This window comes from Borostomias antarcticus (genome assembly GCF_949987555.1).
Source record: "Borostomias antarcticus genome assembly, contig: scaffold_146, whole genome shotgun sequence".
Lineage (NCBI taxonomy): Eukaryota > Metazoa > Chordata > Actinopteri > Stomiiformes > Stomiidae > Borostomias > Borostomias antarcticus.
Genome location: NW_028176264.1, coordinates 206,850 through 226,781, shown reverse-complemented (window position 1 = coordinate 226,781; position 19,932 = coordinate 206,850).

Sequence of the window (19,932 nt, the reverse complement as noted above, 5' to 3'; positions counted from 1 at the left end):
GTGTGTCTGTAGCTCACTCAGGGTCTTAGTTGTGGTGTCTGTGGCGTGGATAGTGGTGTGGTGGCGAGACTCCGCCCCCTTGGGTCATAGCCGGTCTTGGACAGTGAAGGCCGTGCCGGGCTACCCACCTGCCTTCGACAGTGAAGACCGTGTGTCTCTAGCCACCTCAGAGGCTGTGTTGTGAGGTCAGTGGCGTGGATAGTGGCGTGATGGCGAGACTCCGCCCCCTCCAGTCAGAGCAGGTCGAGGGCAGTGCACTGACATCCGGGCAGTCTTCATGCACCCAACAGTGAAGACCGTGTGTCTGTAGCTCACTCAGGGGCTGAGATGTGGGGACAGTGGCATGGATACTGGCGTGGTGACGAGACTCCGCCCCCTCGGGTCAGAGCCGGAGGAGGACAGGGTACTGCTCCCCGGGCCACCCGCATGCAACCAACCGTGAAAACTGCGTCTTTTGCCAACTCAGGGTCTGAGATGTGGGGACGGTGGCGTGGTGCCGAGACTCCGCCCCCTCAGGTTAGAGGTTATGGGGGGCAGGTCAGTGATTGCCAGGCCATCCCCATGCACCCCTCATTGGAGACCATGTGTCTATAGCCCACTCCGGGGCGGAGCAGTAGCTGTAGAGGTGTTGTATGGAAGTCGAGGTTGGAAGAAGTAGCAGTGAAAAGCAATAGGTGTTTGTTATAAGTACTGCTAGTACTACACTCAAAAATAGATTAGACCACTCATCATAACTCATAGTTTTATTGAGTTCAATAGCTGAAAGAGGAGAAAATATATTAATATGAGTTTGCAGCCTGAAAAAGAGTGTCATTCTAAATATTTCTTTGAATATAAGGAAGGAAGGAAGGAAGGAAGGAAGGAAGGCAGGAAGGAAGGAAGGAAGGAAGGAAGGAAGGAAGGAAAGAAGGAAGGAAAGAAGGAAGGAAATAAGGAAGGATGGATGGAAGAAAGGAAGGAAGGAAGGAAGGAAGGAAGGAAGGAAGGAAGGAAGGAAGGAAGGAAGGAAGGAAGGAAGGAAGGAAGGAAGGAAAGAAGGAAGGATGGATGGAAGAAAGGAGGGATGGAAGGAAGGAAGGAAGGATGGAAGGAATATGAATGCTACCACAGTAGTCATAAAAGGGTGCCTGTACAGAGAGCCTGCGCGTGTCCCCAAATTCAAATCTCAACTGACACTGAGCATCCTCTCATTCACGTCAATGGAAAGGCATGCCGGCTTCAGACAGCTCTCTCTCAAAAAGTATAAAGGCTACAGCTTAGCTATTGACATCGTAGGAATCCTGAGAACTTGCTGAACATTTGTATGTATAACTGTCCGTGTAGCTTAAAAACTGTAGGCATGGCGACGAGTTAGAAAACGTGTAAAAATGCAAAATGAGCAGCTCAAAAGTCAGTGTGCGCCAATACGTTTCAATGAAGAGCGCAGTTGCCGAACGAATCGTCATAGAGCGAAAACTATAAGTCACACGGCTTAGAGACTTAGATTGTACGAATCAGCACAGTTGTGTGAACGTTTTAATGTAGAATATGTGTATGAGCTGTTAAAACTGTAGGAGCGACAGCAGTTTACAAAACATGTAGATGTTTTCAAAATACGAGCTGCTACACTCTAGAAACTGAACATTCCACACATCCACTTCAATGTTAAAAAGGGTCCAAAACAAACTTGAATTACATAAAAACTATAAGGAATTTTAAAAATCTGTTGAATGCGTTAAATGTGCTAAAGGTCCTGAACATTTTAAACTTTGAAGGAGGTTTCTAGCACAAAAAATGAAGGAGGAGATAGGTTTCAAAGCTGACAAGGGGTTTCAGGGTCTGCCATAGACTTCCATTGTAATTTTTTTTTGAGAAAAGCTGAATATTTTGAAAAGTATAAAATATATTAAAAATCTGAAATATAAGCCATAAAGACCTTAACAAGCTGAACATTTTGATAGTTGAATGGTTTCTGTAGCTCAAAGTATGAAGGAGTTGAAGGCTGAAGAAGTTTTCAAAACTCCCCCATTGACTTCCATTCAAAAAAAAAGTTGAAAAAGCTGAATATTTTAAAAAGTATAAAAGGTATTAAAAATCTGAAAGAGGTCCCATCGTGTCCTTAACAAGCTGAACATTTTGATAGTTGAATGGTTTCTGTAGCTCAAAGTATGAAGGAGCTACAGAGAGCCAAAAAACGTACGGAAAAAGTAAAAATAATAATAAAGAACTGGATAACAATAGTGTGAATGCTTGCAGTAATAAAGAACTGGATAACAATAGTGTGAATGCTTGCAGCATTCACACTAACTAGAAAATTGCATTTCCTGCAGAAAATGCGTGTGAATGCTGAGCAGCTGAACGGAATAGCAAAAGCATTGCTGAAAATGCATGAATATGAAAAATCTGAAATGTCAAATGCATCACACCTGAACGGCTGAAAATCCTGAAAGCTAAAAAGCCTGGAAGCTGAAAAACCTTGAAGCTCATTTGAACTCTGAAACTGGCAGAATTGGAAGCTGAAGTGCATTACATAAAGCAGCTAAGAACTTAAATACATTGCTACAAAAGCTGGAAGATACACTGTAATGATGGAATGTATAGCTAAAAAGATTGGAAGCTGAAGAACCTGGAAGCTTAGCTGAAATATGAAACTGGGAGAGTTGGAATCTGAACTGCATTGCCTAAATAAGCTAAAAGCTTAAATACATTGCTACAAAAGCTGGAAGATAAATTGTAATACTGTCAAAGCTGAAACATGGAATAAATGATGGAATGTATTGATAAAAAGCTTGTAGGCTGGAAAACCTGTAAGCTTAGCTGAAATGTGAAACTGGCAGAATTGGAACTGCATTACCTAATGAAGCTAAGAACTTAAATACTTTTAAACTTTTCAACCTGAGTAGTTTTAGCCTTGAACTGAGCCTTTAGCTTGAAAGATGAGCAATAGAGTAATACTGTCAAAGCTGAAAGATGGAATGAATGATGGAATGTATATCTTAAAAGTTTGGAAGCCTGTCGGGACAGTACAGTGACCACTGGGCAATCTCTATGCACCAGACGGTGAAGAGCGTGTGTCTCTAGACCACATGGGCTGAGTTCTGTGCCCATGGCGTGGATAGTGGCGTGGTGGAAAGACTCCGCCCCCTTGGGTCACAACCCATCGGGGACAGTACAGTGACCTCTTGGCAATCTCCATGCACCCACCCGTGAAGATCATGTGTCTCTAGCCCACTCAAGGGCTGAGTTGTGATGTCCGTGGCGTGGTGGCGAGACTCCGCCCCCTTGAGCCAGTCGTGGACACTGTAGGCCGTGCCGGGCTACCCACCTGCCTTCACCAGTGAAGACCGTGTGTCTCTAGCCACCTCAGAGGCTGTGTTGTGAGGTCCGAGGCGTGGTAGTGGCGTGGTGGCTAGACTCCGCCCCCTCGGGTCAGAGCCGGTCGGGGGCAGTGCACTGAAATCCGGGCAATATCCCTGCACCCACCAGTGTAGACCGTGTGTCTGTAGCTCACTCAGGGTCTTAGTTGTGGTGTCTGTGGCGTGGATAGTGGTGTGGTGGCGAGACTCCGCCCCCTTGGGTCATAGCCGGTCTTGGACAGTGAAGGCCGTGCCGGGCTACCCACCTGCCTTCGACAGTGAAGACCGTGTGTCTCTAGCCACCTCAGAGGCTGTGTTGTGAGGTCAGTGGCGTGGATAGTGGCGTGATGGCGAGACTCCGCCCCCTCCAGTCAGAGCAGGTCGAGGGCAGTGCACTGACATCCGGGCAGTCTTCATGCACCCAACAGTGAAGACCGTGTGTCTGTAGCTCACTCAGGGGCTGAGATGTGGGGACAGTGGCATGGATACTGGCGTGGTGACGAGACTCCGCCCCCTCGGGTCAGAGCCGGAGGAGGACAGGGTACTGCTCCCCGGGCCACCCGCATGCAACCAACCGTGAAAACTGCGTCTTTTGCCAACTCAGGGTCTGAGATGTGGGGACGGTGGCGTGGTGCCGAGACTCCGCCCCCTCAGGTTAGAGGTTATGGGGGGCAGGTCAGTGATTGCCAGGCCATCCCCATGCACCCCTCATTGGAGACCATGTGTCTATAGCCCACTCCGGGGCGGAGCAGTAGCTGTAGAGGTGTTGTATGGAAGTCGAGGTTGGAAGAAGTAGCAGTGAAAAGCAATAGGTGTTTGTTATAAGTACTGCTAGTACTACACTCAAAAATAGATTAGACCACTCATCATAACTCATAGTTTTATTGAGTTCAATAGCTGAAAGAGGAGAAAATATATTAATATGAGTTTGCAGCCTGAAAAAGAGTGTCATTCTAAATATTTCTTTGAATATAAGGAAGGAAGGAAGGAAGGAAGGAAGGCAGGAAGGAAGGAAGGAAGGAAGGAAGGAAGGAAGGAAGGAAGGAAGGAAGGAAGGAAGGAAGGAAGGAAAGAAGGAAGGAAAGAAGGAAGGAAGGAAATAAGGAAGGATGGATGGAAGAAAGGAAGGAAGGAAGGAAGGAAGGAAGGAAGGAAGGAAGGAAGGAAGGAAGGAAGGAAGGAAGGAAGGAAGGAAAGAAGGAAGGATGGATGGAAGAAAGGAGGGATGGAAGGAAGGAAGGAAGGAAGGATGGAAGGAATATGAATGCTACCACAGTAGTCATAAAAGGGTGCCTGTACAGAGAGCCTGCGCGTGTCCCCAAATTCAAATCTCAACTGACACTGAGCATCCTCTCATTCACTTCAATGGAAAGGCATGCCGGCTTCAGACAGCTCTCTCTCAAAAAGTATAAAGGCTACAGCTTAGCTATTGACATCGTAGGAATCCTGAGAACTTGCTGAACATTTGTATGTATAACTGTCCGTGTAGCTTAAAAACTGTAGGCATGGCGACGAGTTAGAAAACGTGTAAAAATGCAAAATGAGCAGCTCAAAAGTCAGTGTGCGCCAATACGTTTCAATGAAGAGCGCAGTTGCCGAACGAATCGTCATAGAGCGAAAACTATAAGTCACACGGCTTAGAGACTTAGATTGTACGAATCAGCACAGTTGTGTGAACGTTTTAATGTAGAATATGTGTATGAGCTGTTAAAACTGTAGGAGCGACAGCAGTTTACAAAACATGTAGATGTTTTCAAAATACGAGCTGCTACACTCTAGAAACTGAACATTCCACACATCCACTTCAATGTTAAAAAGGGTCCAAAACAAACTTGAATTACATAAAAACTATAAGGAATTTTAAAAATCTGTTGAATGCGTTAAATGTGCTAAAGGTCCTGAACATTTTAAACTTTGAAGGAGGTTTCTAGCACAAAAAATGAAGGAGGAGATAGGTTTCAAAGCTGACAAGGGGTTTCAGGGTCTGCCATAGACTTCCATTGTAATTTTTTTTTGAGAAAAGCTGAATATTTTGAAAAGTATAAAATATATTAAAAATCTGAAATATAAGCCATAAAGACCTTAACAAGCTGAACATTTTGATAGTTGAATGGTTTCTGTAGCTCAAAGTATGAAGGAGTTGAAGGCTGAAGAAGTTTTCAAAACTCCCCCATTGACTTCCATTCAAAAAAAAAGTTGAAAAAGCTGAATATTTTAAAAAGTATAAAAGGTATTAAAAATCTGAAAGAGGTCCCATCGTGTCCTTAACAAGCTGAACATTTTGATAGTTGAATGGTTTCTGTAGCTCAAAGTATGAAGGAGCTACAGAGAGCCAAAAAACGTACGGAAAAAGTAAAAATAATAATAAAGAACTGGATAACAATAGTGTGAATGCTTGCAGCATTCACACTAATAATAAAGAACTGGATAACAATAGTGTGAATGCTTGCAGCATTCACACTAACTAGAAAATTGCATTTCCTGCAGAAAATGCGTGTGAATGCTGAGCAGCTGAACGGAATAGCAAAAGCATTGCTGAAAATGCATGAATATGAAAAATCTGAAATGTCAAATGCATCACACCTGAACGGCTGAAAATCCTGAAAGCTAAAAAGCCTGGAAGCTGAAAAACCTTGAAGCTCATTTGAACTCTGAAACTGGCAGAATTGGAAGCTGAAGTGCATTACATAAAGCAGCTAAGAACTTAAATACATTGCTACAAAAGCTGGAAGATACACTGTAATGATGGAATGTATAGCTAAAAAGATTGGAAGCTGAAGAACCTGGAAGCTTAGCTGAAATATGAAACTGGGAGAGTTGGAATCTGAACTGCATTGCCTAAATAAGCTAAAAGCTTAAATACATTGCTACAAAAGCTGGAAGATAAACTGTAATACTGTCAAAGCTGAAACATGGAATAAATGATGGAATGTATTGATAAAAAGCTTGTAGGCTGGAAAACCTGTAAGCTTAGCTGAAATGTGAAACTGGCAGAATTGGAACTGCATTACCTAATGAAGCTAAGAACTTAAATACTTTTAAACTTTTCAACCTGAGTAGTTTTAGCCTTGAACTGAGCCTTTAGCTTGAAAGATGAGCAATAGAGTAATACTGTCAAAGCTGAAAGATGGAATGAATGATGGAATGTATAGCTTAAAAGTTTGGAAGCCTGTCGGGACAGTACAGTGACCACTGGGCAATCTCTATGCACCAGACGGTGAAGAGCGTGTGTCTCTAGACCACATGGGCTGAGTTCTGTGGTCCATGGCGTGGATAGTGGCGTGGTGGAAAGACTCCGCCCCCTTGGGTCACAACCCATCGGGGACAGTACAGTGACCTCTTGGCAATCTCCATGCACCCACCCGTGAAGATCATGTGTCTCTAGCCCACTCAAGGGCTGAGTTGTGATGTCCGTGGCGTGGTGGCGAGACTCCGCCCCCTTGAGCCAGTCGTGGACACTGTAGGCCGTGCCGGGCTACCCACCTGCCTTCACCAGTGAAGACCGTGTGTCTCTAGCCACCTCAGAGGCTGTGTTGTGAGGTCCGAGGCGTGGTAGTGGCGTGGTGGCTAGACTCCGCCCCCTCGGGTCAGAGCCGGTCGTGGGCAGTGCACTGAAATCCGGGCAATATCCCTGCACCCACCAGTGTAGACCGTGTGTCTGTAGCTCACTCAGGGTCTTAGTTGTGGTGTCTGTGGCGTGGATAGTGGTGTGGTGGCGAGACTCCGCCCCCTTGGGTCATAGCCGGTCTTGGACAGTGAAGGCCGTGCCGGGCTACCCACCTGCCTTCGACAGTGAAGACCGTGTGTCTCTAGCCACCTCAGAGGCTGTGTTGTGAGGTCAGTGGCGTGGATAGTGGCGTGATGGCGAGACTCCGCCCCCTCCAGTCAGAGCAGGTCGAGGGCAGTGCACTGACATCCGGGCAGTCTTCATGCACCCAACAGTGAAGACCGTGTGTCTGTAGCTCACTCAGGGGCTGAGATGTGGGGACAGTGGCATGGATACTGGCGTGGTGACGAGACTCCGCCCCCTCGGGTCAGAGCCGGAGGAGGACAGGGTACTGCTCCCCGGGCCACCCGCATGCAACCAACCGTGAAAACTGCGTCTTTAGCCAACTCAGGGTCTGAGATGTGGGGACGGTGGCGTGGTGCCGAGACTCCGCCCCCTCAGGTTAGAGGTTGTGGGGGGCAGGTCAGTGATTGCCAGGCCATCCCCATGCACCCCTCTTTGGAGACCATGTGTCTATAGCCCACTCCGGGGCGGAGCAGTAGCTGTAGAGGTGTTGTATGGAAGTCGAGGTTAGAAGAAGTAGCAGTGAAAAGCAGTAGGTGTTTGTTATAAGTACTGCTAGTACTACACTCAAAAATAGATTAGACCACTCATCATAACTCATAGTTTTATTGAGTTCAATAGCTGAAAGAGGAGAAAATATATTAATATGAGTTTGCAGCCTGAAAAAGAGTGTCATTCTAAATATTTCTTTGAATATAAGGAAGGAAGGAAGGAAGGAAGGAAGGAAGGAAGGAAGGAAGGAAGGAAGGAAGGAAGGAAAGAAGGAAGGAAAGAAGGAAGGAAGGAAATAAGGAAGGATGGATGGAAGAAAGGAAGGAAGGATGGAAGGAAGGAAGGAAGGAAGGAAGGAAAGAAGGAAGGATGGATGGAAGAAAGGAAGGATGGAAGGAAGGAAGGAAGGATGGAAGGAATATGAATGCTACCACAGTAGTCATAAAAGGGTGCCTGTACAGAGAGCCTGCGCGTGTCCCCAAATTCAAATCTCAACTGACACTGAGCATCCTCTCATTCACTTCAATGGAAAGGCATGCCGGCTTCAGACAGCTCTCTCTCAAAAAGTATAAAGGCTACAGCTTAGCTATTGACATCGTAGGAATCCTGAGAACTTGCTGAACATTTGTATGTATAACTGTCCGTGTAGCTTAAAAACTGTAGGCATGGCGACGAGTTAGAAAACGTGTAAAAATGCAAAATGAGCAGCTCAAAAGTCAGTGTGGGCCAATACGTTTCAATGAAGAGCGCAGTTGCCGAACGAATCGTCATAGAGCGAAAACTATAAGTCACACGGCCTAGAGACTTAGATTGTACGAATCAGCACAGTTGTGTGAACGTTTTAATGTAGAATATGTGTATGAGCTGTTAAAACTGTAGGAGCGACAGCAGTTTACAAAACATGTAGATGTTTTCAAAATACGAGCTGCTACACTCTAGAAACTGAACATTCCACACATCCACTTCAATGTTAAAAAGGGTCCAAAACAAACTTGAATTACATAAAAACTATAAGGAATTTTAAAAATCTGTTGAATGCGTTAAATGTGCTAAAGGTCCTGAACATTTTAAACTTTGAAGGAGGTTTCTAGCACAAAAAATGAAGGAGGAGATAGGTTTCAAAGCTGACAAGGGGTTTCAGGGTCTGCCATAGACTTCCATTGTAATTGTTTTTTGAGAAAAGCTGAATATTTTGAAAAGTATAAAAGATATTAAAAATCTGAAATATATGCCATAAAGACCTTAACAAGCTGAACATTTTGATAGTTGAATGGTTTCTGTAGCTCAAAGTATGAAGGAGTTGAAGGCTGAAGAAGTTTTCAAAACTCCCCCATTGACTTCCATTCAAAAAAAAAGTTGAAAAAGCTGAATATTTTAAAAAGTATAAAAGGTATTAAAAATCTGAAAGAGGTCCCATCGTGTCCTTAACAAGCTGAACATTTTGATAGTTGAATGGTTTCTGTAGCTCAAAGTATGAAGGAGCTACAGAGAGCCAAAAAACGTACGGAAAAAGTAAAAATAATAATAATAAAGAACTGGATAACAATAGTGTGAATGCTTGCAGCATTCACACTAACTAGAAAATTGCATTTCCTGCAGAAAATGCGTGTGAATGCTGAGCAGCTGAACGGAATAGCAAAAGCATTGCTGAAAATGCATGAATGTCAAAAATCTGAAATTTCAAATGCATGACACCTGAACGGCTGAAAATCCTGAAAGCTGAAAAGCCTGAAAGCTGAAAAACCTTGAAGCTTATTTGAACTGTGAAACTGGTAGAATTGGATGCTGAAGTGCATTACATAAAGCAGCTAAGAACTTAAATACATTGCTACAAAAGCTGGAAGATAAACTGTTACACTGTAATGATGGAATGTATAGCTAAAAAGATTGGAAGCTGAAGAACCTGGAAGTTTAGCTGAAATATGAAACTGGGAGAGTTGGAATCTGAACTGCATTGCCTTAATAAGCTAAAACTTTAATACAGTGCTACAAAAGCTGGAAGATCAACTGTAATACTCTCAAAGCTGAAACATGGAATAAATGATGGATTGTATTGATAAAAAGCTTGTAGGCTGGAAAACCTGGAAGCTTAGATGAAAATAAAAAAACCAAAGTGAAACTTGTTGGAAAGTTGAAACTTGGTTTTGTGAAACCTACAATGCATCTGTATCTCCACTGTGTCAGGAAGCTGAAAAATCGGGAAGCTTAGCTGAAATTTCAAACTGTCAGAATTGGAAGCTTAACTGCATTACCTAAAGAAGAACTTATATACGTATAGAGTAGTTTAAGCTTTGAACTGAGCCTTTAGCTTGCAAGTTGTTTAAATTCTGTTTATTGACCCCTCTGAAGAAAATGTGTCCTTGCGGTGTGAAAACAGGCATAATAGTACTATTAATGAGAAAAAATATTTATATATATATATACATATATATACACAAAATAATTTTTAAACGGTTTGAATAATATCTAAATGAGTATAAAGCATGAAAAGTATATTTATACATAAGCATAAGTCATCATTGAGCAGCCTACCAGTTGTCTTACATTTTGTAAATGATGACCTGAACATAGAAAGTAGTTTTTCTAAGAATTAGCTACATCAGAAGAAAAAGTCACATATAATATCTAATGATCTAAAATAAAATACAATAAAAAAGAAAAAAAGATTATACAGTAGATTATAAAATGTATTAGACCACTATGGTGACTTATAGTTTCATAAATTGAAAAGCTGTACAAAAAGTAAAAATAAATAAATAAAAGGTATTAATGAGTTTACAGCCTAAAGATTGTCATTCTGAATATTTCATGGTGTGAAAAGATTAAGCCTGTTTTAACTGCTCTAATTAAACGCAAAATCCATAACTCATCACCACATTTTGTTTAATGCCTTTTTAACGTGTGAAACAATGTGGTGGTGATTTATGGTTTGTTATGTTAATAAGAGCAGTTAAAACAGACCAGTCAAATTTGGCCTGAAACACTATAATAAGAAGGTAGCCACAAGCAAAAGCTTAAAAGAACCTTAAAATCAATTCTAAAAGAAACAGGTGGCCAGTGCAGTTCAGCTAAAACAGGAGAGATGTGCTCATTCTTCTAGTCAGTTAAAAGAGATCAAGAGAGACCAGTAAATAGTGCATTGCAAAAACTAATAAATAATAATAATAAATAATAATAATAATAAAGGAAAATGCAAAAAAAGAAAACAACATAAATAACAAAACAAGATATGATATATAAATTGATAAGATAAAGTGGTTGTTTAAAATTAAATATTAACTTAGAAATGTTTTCATATTTAAATGTTTAATTTAGTGAAATTAAATGAATAATCATTATAACAAAAAACTGTATATAAATAATTTAAAATGATCATGAATGTTTGGTTTATACATTTAAAAATAATATTAAATATAACACAATTTAAAAATTATTAAGACACTGTATGCCCCTGATTGGTCCGGTCACAAAGCAATTTCTGGAAATTGTTCTAGATAGGGGGAAAGCCAGACTAATCTGTGGAGAGAAACGGAATGTGGGCTTGTGAGGTCAGGATAGTCTCACCAGTCTAGAGTAATCGTGATCATGTTTTAGGCTATCCTGAGGCTGAGTAATCATGACTGTGTCTGCCTTAGGTTGTGGCTAACTCACCTATTGCAGGATACCAGTTTCACTTTTTGGCTGAGTAATCGTGACTGTGCCTGCCTTAGGTTGTCCCAAAAGTTTGAAGGTGGGATCTTACCCGTCTTTGGCTATCCAGCCTTCCATACCCGCCTATTGTAGGATACCAGTTTCACTTTTTGGCTGAGTAATTGTGACTGTGCCTGCCTTAGGTTGTCCCAAAAGTTTGAAGGTGGGATCTTACCCGTCATTGGCTATTCAGCCTTCCATACTCGCCTATTGTAGGATACCAGTTTCACTTTTTGGCTGAGTAATTGTGACTGTGCCTGCCTTAGGTTGTCCCAAAAGTTTGAGTGGGATTTTACCTGTCATTGGCTAACCAGCATTCCATACTCGCCTATTGTAGGAAACTGACTTGGTATGAATGTCATAATCACCATAGTTGGCTGTGTCCATCAGCAATGGCATGAATGCCATCATTAGCAGTTTCTGGTTTGTTTTGTTTGCTTCAAACCTGTGTCAATAGCCAGGCAATGATTGAGGCTAGTAATCTTTGCATTGGTTCAGCTAATATTTGTGTCTCGTCAACACTGTAAATGAGGGAAACCTCAGTGCTTTACAAGTATAAAGATTTGAAATGAAAAATAAAAAATTACTTCCAGAAATTACATTGTGACCGGACCAGTCAGGGACTGATTATACCCTCAAAGGATTACTCCACTAACCAAACTACAAACTACAAAGCATTGCAAGTGCATTTAGCTTACAGTGGTGTTCAGTGTTTTGTCAAGTTCATATGAGGACGTGCAGCGGGGGTGTGGTAACCTGTCCATTTTGCTTGCAATTCCAGTGTTGTGTTTTGTCAATGTTGTTCTGTCAGGAATAAAGTCATAACAGTCTGAAGATTGAGGAGGGCCAGCATGTCCTGGTGTCCTGGTGTGGCAACCTCTCTGCAGCAGGAGAGCAGTAGAAGAGCTTAAACTGTCTGGTAGGCAGGAGGGCAGTGGTGTTGTTAATCCTTTTACAGTCTTGTGTGGCTCCTGGGCCCGCCCCCTCCTGGCTGGGGCTGGGGAAGCAGGGGACACCACAGCCCCCATGTCCTTGGAAGATGAGTAGGACCGAGCCAGCAGGGTTCTCATCGTGCCCCTGGCGGGCCTCCTGGCCTTCTCTGCAGGGGGCTCTGGGGAAGGCTTGGGGGATGCAGGCTGCCCTGATGGAGGTAGGCTCTTTGACACCAACACAATTTCTCTTGGTGGTCCACCTGGGCCTCTGGTCCTCTCTCATCACTGACCTCCACCTGTAACAAGACACATTATTCTAGAGTGCATCCCAAGGACAACAACCAAGAACATACACAAATTTGGTGGCAATGATATAAAACACAATTTTCTATTTTGATTCCATACTGTACCTTGAAACGACTTCTTGATCGTCTGGGGGCTGCTGGTACAGACGTGGGCTTGTACTGGGCTGGGGACAGTTCCACCTCGAATGGCAGCTTGGGAACAGACTTATCAGCCCCTCTGTGCTGAGGTGGGTGACCGAGTCAACTTCTGCTGTGAGGTGGGATCCTCCATCCATCCCTCCGTCCCTCCCTCCCAGCCTCTATGTCTCTCACTCTCTGCGAGGCTGGGGCAGCAGGCCAGGTGGTGAGGCCTGCTGCAACGGAGGATCCACCTACTTTGGTTGCATTGAGAATATTGTACTACATTTCTGATAAATTGTGATCTATTAAAATGTGCTATGCCAAAGTACTCTTTTACATAATGTCTGTTAAACTATGCTCTTACATTCTATGCTTTGTTAAACTGGTAATCTATACTTAAATCTGAATATTTTAATACTTTAATCTAATATTTTAAAATATGCCTTGTTAGAGAGAATTCCACAAAGTTTTGCTTGAAACAATTGTTGTCAAATATGTCTTGCTTTATATTAGTTAGATCCTCCATCCGTCCCTCCCTCCCTCCCAGCCTCTATGTCCCTCACTCTGTGAGGCTGGGGCAGCAGGCCAAGTGGTGAGGCCTGCTGCAATGGAGGATCTATCTACTTTGGATGCATTAAGAATATTGTACTACATTTCTGATAAATTGTGATATAATGTGCTATGTCAAAGTACTCTTTTAAACAATATCTGTTAAACTATGCTCTTTCATTCTATGTCTTGTTAAACTGCTAATCTATATTTGAATCTGAATATTTTAATACTTTAAACTATGCTTTTTTAGACAAAATTCCACAAAGTTTTGCTTGAAGCAATTGTTGTCAAATATGTCTTGCTTTATATAAGTTAGCCTTCATTTTTATTGAATTGTAAAATATCACATACTGAGTAGACCAGCTAAACAAGCTCATACTGAAAATGTTTAAGTTTACTCGCAAGTCATTTGCATTTTCTCTTTATCTCTAAAACTCAGCTGACTTCTTTATGAACTGTTCGAGGACATTACACAGTATACAGGGTTGTGGTAGCTATAATAGGTTTTCATTACACCAGAATGGAGACAACGCTGTGGTTGGGAAATGAAAATGAGGTCTAGCAGTGTTTTCTTCTCTGTAGTTGCAGCAGTGATGAGTTGCATATCCCCTGGACTGAAACAGCTCAAGTATTGGTTTACGTGCGTTGGAGAAGAGATTCTCGTTGAAATCGCCACAGACAAGGATGGGATGACAATCCATGATCTCCAATGAGTCCAAAAGGCTTCCCAGGTTAGACAGGAATGATCTCACACTGTAGTCTGGAGGTCTGTATACGGCTGCAATCAATGCGCTCACTGGGGCCTCAACCTTCAAAGCCAAAAACTCAAGGTCAGTTACATTATCTATGTATCGCTTTTCACACACTCTAATGTGGTTTTTCACATAAACAGCAACTCCACCACCACCTATGTTGTTTATTTGTGGAAAATTGGTGTAGGACAGGTGTCTATTGCGTTTGAACATGTTGTAGCCCTCTAAATGGAGACTCTGTGCAACGAAGGAGCCTTGTAGGTGGGTTTCTGTGAGACACAAAACATCTGCAAGACGCAGTTCATGGTGGCTCTTGATGTCACTGACATGAGATGGCAATCCTTCTGTGTTATGGTGAACGATGGTCAGAGTGTCGTGTCTGTTTAATGTTTGTTTGATGTAAAGAAGAGGCATCATGTCGTCCAAGCTGACTTGTCTCATGGTCTCTAGGGCTGCAGTGATTTCTCGGTTGGCATATATTTTTCTCTCATCCATATCCAGGATGTGCAGTCCACTGAGAGAGGTCACTCTGCTGACAGCTACATAGGCCATGCCGGGTTCAAAAATGTGTTTAAGCGAGACTACAGCTGATGTCCTTGTCATACCTTGAACCTTATGTATTGTACAAGCAAAGGCAAGCTTTATAGGGAACTGTCTCCGTACCACTCCTTTCTGTTTCAGATTATCCTCTGCTCTCTCAATGTACACTAGATTGTTGGGTCCTCCTGGTACTCTGTTACAGTAATTCCTTCCAGCCGTTTCATCATCCATTTTGAGCCCAAGCATAGTGACGTGTGAAAAACCATTTTGTTCGGAGGTTACTACCCTGACTAGTGTAGCGAACAATCCATTCACCAATCCCTGAGACACGTCTATGTTTCTGGTGAGCATGACACGAGCACCCTCAGCAACGTTGAGTGTATCTGGTAAATCATTTTTGCATCCTTTAAATGGTTTGACTTGTCGTGCCATTCTGCCGGTGTGTGGGTCCTTTTTATAGTCATCTGCATCAATGATGGTGATATGAGAATGGAGCACAGCCAATGTTGCAGAGTTGTGTGAATCAACTTGTTTATTAGTTGCAAAAATGTGCAGGACGTCAGTTGGACAAAGTGCTGGTTCGGTGATGGTCTGTGACAGCAAAGCTCTGTCTGCTTCAGACAACGCATGTGACTTATCTTTCACGCGGATGCGGTTCAGCATTTCTGCAAAGGCGACATCATCCTTCTGACGCATAATCTCAGTGAGAGTTATCATCTGAAAGTGTTCCTGCCAGAGGTCAAGCTCACGTGGGTCATATACACAGAGGGTCTTGTCTCACAGGTGGTAGCTGATAAAAGTCTCCAACAGCTATGACTGACATACCTCCAAAGGGACTCTGGCTGCCTTTGATCTGCTTGAGTCTGACATCCACATAGGCAAAAAGGGGCTTTGACACCATGGACACTTCATCAATGACAAGGATTTCAGCATTTAAAAGTTCACATCTGACTTCATCCAATTTGTTACCAAGTCCTTGAAATGGAGGTTTTAGGCTTCGCGGCAGCTTGAGGAGAGAGTGCAGTGTTGTACCTGATATATTAAAGGCTGCAGTTCCGGTGAAAGCAGTCAACAGGACGGTGGGGTTTGATATGTCAGCCTCCTCAGCACGTCTCGGCAGCTTGCACAGTATCTTAGATGCCTCTGAATAGATGCACTTGATGAGATGTGACTTTCCTGTTCCAGCACCACCATTTATGTAATAAAAAAACGGCTCTGGATTTAGGCAACAGACGCGCTTTATGCACCAGTCTCTAACTGCATAGAATACACATGCTTGTTTCTGATTGAGATTCTGATACATGTGGCGTAACAGTGTGGGGTCTATTGCAGGGGGCTCTCTGATGGCTCTGACTTCTGTTGCTGCAGCAGCCTGATTACTGTACTCTGGGACATTCTCTTGTACATGTTCATGATCTGGCTCTCTTGCCTCCAGTTCTTCAATACACTCCAACCTCACTGCTTCGGATTCTGGCGCCAGATTACACCATTCATCAATCGCGCCTCTGTTCTGTTCAAACTCCTCCATTGCATTCTCAATTTCTTCACTGTTTTTCTCATATTTGTCTCTGTTTCGTTTGACAATGTGTGGGACATACTCTCCATAGTTAGAACCTGGTAGTTGAACCCAGCCACCATTGTAGAATGACTCATACGTGGGTAAAGACGGTCTTTTCAGTTCCTGGTCTGATCGGTGAGGAATGTACAGTTTCAGTAATGTGCCATAAAACTTCTCAGGATATTTCTCCTGTGATGTGCGATAATATCTGATGATAGCGGGCTTGTCTGTGTTTCTCCTTTGAACAAATCCCATGTCATTCAGCAGGGGCAAAACATTTTTACCTTTTGTCTGTCGGCCATAGACAATTCTGCAAGTAGAGGCAAAATCAGCCAAGCACATCTCCTCAAACTCTGGTGTTTCAGGTCTGGCTTTGTATTTGTCTGTCAAAGACGTCGCCCACACATTGTCACTTTCTGATGTTGTGCTCTCTAGGTATGCCATGGGGCGACTCATTCTCAGTGGGTTGTCATCTGTTGGTATGAATATGACACCGCGCGAGCACTTCTTCATGTTAATTCCACATGCACGAGTCACACACTCCTGAGCACTGACCTCTCTCTTTTTGGAATAAGCCTGCATAATCTCCCTCATTTCATCACATTCATTTGCATACTCCCGGTTTCCTGAGTTCAGAATCAGTGTTTTAAGATACTCACTTACAGCGTTCTCACTTTTGCATATATATGTCCAAATGTAATGTATTAAACTGAAATAATTTAGCACAAACTGCACGTCAATGTTAGCGTCCCAAGCATCGAGTAGATAGGGGTTGTATCCATTTACCCAGCAGTCTTTTGGATCACGTTTCAGTACCAGTACGCTGGATTTGTTCATCATCTGCAGGTATCCCTCATAATCACCGAGTGTTAAGTTACATTGAGCCAGTAGCTGGTCTAAACTCAGGGAGGCGGCGGCAGGTTGATTCAACAGCAGGTTCAGTGGTCTAAGCTTTTCCTTAGCTGTTTCCAGTTCAAGCGGGTCATCTCCAGGTCTTGTTATCATTGTCTCTTTGGAGGGTGGTTTGGGAAATCCAAAACGGCATCCAGAGCCTAGACTTTTAAAACATGTCCTTGTGTGGTTTTTGCTGTGTATTTGAACTTCTGTTACTTTCTTATACAGTTCAGGTTGTGTATGTGGATCGGGTAGCTGGGCTGTGATGTATTTGGACACAAAATTACATACAGTCTGGTCATCATCTTGCTCAAACACAGGTGCACCTTCTACCCATATGAGACAGTGTATGTGTGGGCTTCCTCTGTGTTGAAACTCCACGCGGTAAAAGAAGTCAACAACTTTGCCAAGGGGCTGCGCAGGAGACAAGATTAAATCTCTGTATAAGGCCTCAACACGTTTATCAAACATGCGCATTGTTGTCACAGGATTGCTTCTCAGTATGTCACACTTTGTGGACCAGTCAAGCTCCTCAAAATTAACCTCCTCACCCTGCTGAGTTTTTATTGCCTCAATCACCTCAGGCCAACGCATTTCTGCTGCAGAAAATGTACAAAAGAATGTAGGACTTCCCAACTGTCTGATCATGGCAAAAAGATCTTTGGTTGTTTTTTCCCAGTAGGCTGGCGTCCCTCTCAATGGCTGCATGAATCTGACTGCATCTTTATTTCTCACCAGTCTCTCAACCTCGTATCTGTCTTGCAACATTCCTGAGGTTATTCTGCGTCCATCTCTGGTGAAAGGTTTTCCTTTATGTAACTGTATTGTCATGCTGGAAGTGGCCAAATGTATTTCAGTCACAAACTGTGCAAAGAACAAATAGTTTGTATCTCTGGCAAACCGATTGTCAACACCAAAAAGCCTTGTTTTGAAATAACTACTGGGTGTTAATCTAATGGGTCTCTTTTCATCCAGTGTGTTTTGACCAGTGGGAAACTGAACAGGGAAAGACATGGCTTCCAGCTTAGGCGTTCTGAAAAAGCTGACTGGAGTATTCCTTTCTGCAGGGGCAACAGAGTAGATTCCTTCACTAAAACATAATATCTCCTCTGAAACATCACGTGGCTGAAGGCATGATTCTAGAGCAAGACCTCCATTAGGCATGTCACCCTCCTGTTCTGGATCATCTCTCTGCTCCTGAGGTTGACCGTCATCACTAGGCAGCACGTCATTGTTTTGTTGCTCATTTTCAGGATCCTTTTCTGCCTCACGCAGTGCATTGCTCTCACACCTGTCAATTTCCATCAAATCAGCTTCATCATAATCATCGTCATCATCATCCTCATCATCATCATCGGGAAGTGTTGGATCACATAACTCAGCCTCATCTCTGATAGTTACATCCTCATACTGTGGGTGAATGTGTTTGAGTTTATGCAGCGCCTGCACTAGTTTAGACCAGGTAACAGTCTGGAACAGCTGATGACCTCTGTAACACAACCGTCTCTTCAGTTTTACTCTCATGACTTGAGACTCACTTCTCAGTCTGGGCAGAGCATTGACTGTCTCCTGTACCTCCGATGGGACACAAACAACGTTACCACGGATTGATCTCTGTCGGCCTTTGGGAAGAGGAATAATTTTTGCAAATGTAATGCATTTGGCTATGAGATGTCTCTCCAGTATGTTGAGATCAGACAGTTCAGGAGGGATGTCGGCGAGCATTAAGTTATTTGCCACAGCGAGGGTTGGCATGGTTCCATTCTTTAGATGATTATGGCAGGTGTAACAAATCCACTCTCTCCTTCTCTCATCAGGCACCTTGCACTGTTGTTCATTCCTGCAGTCATCATGACACACATGGACATACTTTCCTGTCAGGCATGCTGCAACCACGGCTGGATTTTTGATGTAATATGACCTTGTGCAGGGTCGTACCTGGTTTGGAAATGATGCCTTATGACAGACAGTGCACACATAAGTGGGGCCGGCCTTTATTTTTGATCTGAAAAGAGATATGGCCTCTTTGATCACAGGGTTGTCACTCTCACGTGTTTGTCTATGTATCCATCTGTATTTATGTTTTATTTCTGCTGCACATTTCATGTTACTCCTAAATGCAAGATTGTTCTTATACCTGTCTCGCATTCTCTGTCTCATTAGTTGTCTGTGTCTCACCCTGAATGCTTGGTCATGTACATAACGCTGCGTGATATAAGATCGCTGCCGCTGCTTGAAATCAATGTTATCTCTATATTTGTTAGTAATGTACAATTTTTGTTTCTGCTTGAAATCAATGTTATCTCTATATTTGTGAGTAATGTACAATTTGTGTTTCTGCTTGAAATCAATGTTATCTCTATATTTGTTAGTAACGCATTGTTTTTGTCTATGCTTGAATTCAAAATTGTCTCTATATTTATTGTTAAGGAAATGTTTTCGTTTCTGCCTGAAGTCAAAATTTTCTTTATAACGGGTTGCTATGTTATTTATTAGCTTCTGTCGTAATTCGGAATTGGTATGATAGCAGTTGAGAACATACTTTCGCTTTCCTTGTCTGAGTTCTTCATTTGAAGCATACTTTGCCCTTTCTTTCCCTTTTTGATTCTCTTTTCTTTGTGATGCCTTTTCAGAGAGCAATAGTCTCCTCCTGAATTTTTTCCTTTGTTGTTTATTGAGTTTTGACAGTCTATGGGAGATGTCATGTAAGACATTATCACTGGTAAGAATATTTATCAGTGGAGCAGATACATTTGATTTGTGTCTCACAGATGATGTGATGTTAGTGGACATTCCCTGTAATATGTTATCAGAAACATCAGTGTTTATCCTTGCTGCAGTTGAGTTTGACTCACTTTGAGGAGCATCATGTGATGTGACAGAATTCAAGCTTGATGGCTCTGGTTCAGTTTCCATATCAGTGGATAGTACTTCACATACATCAGTGACAACAGTGTTTACCTTTGGAGCGC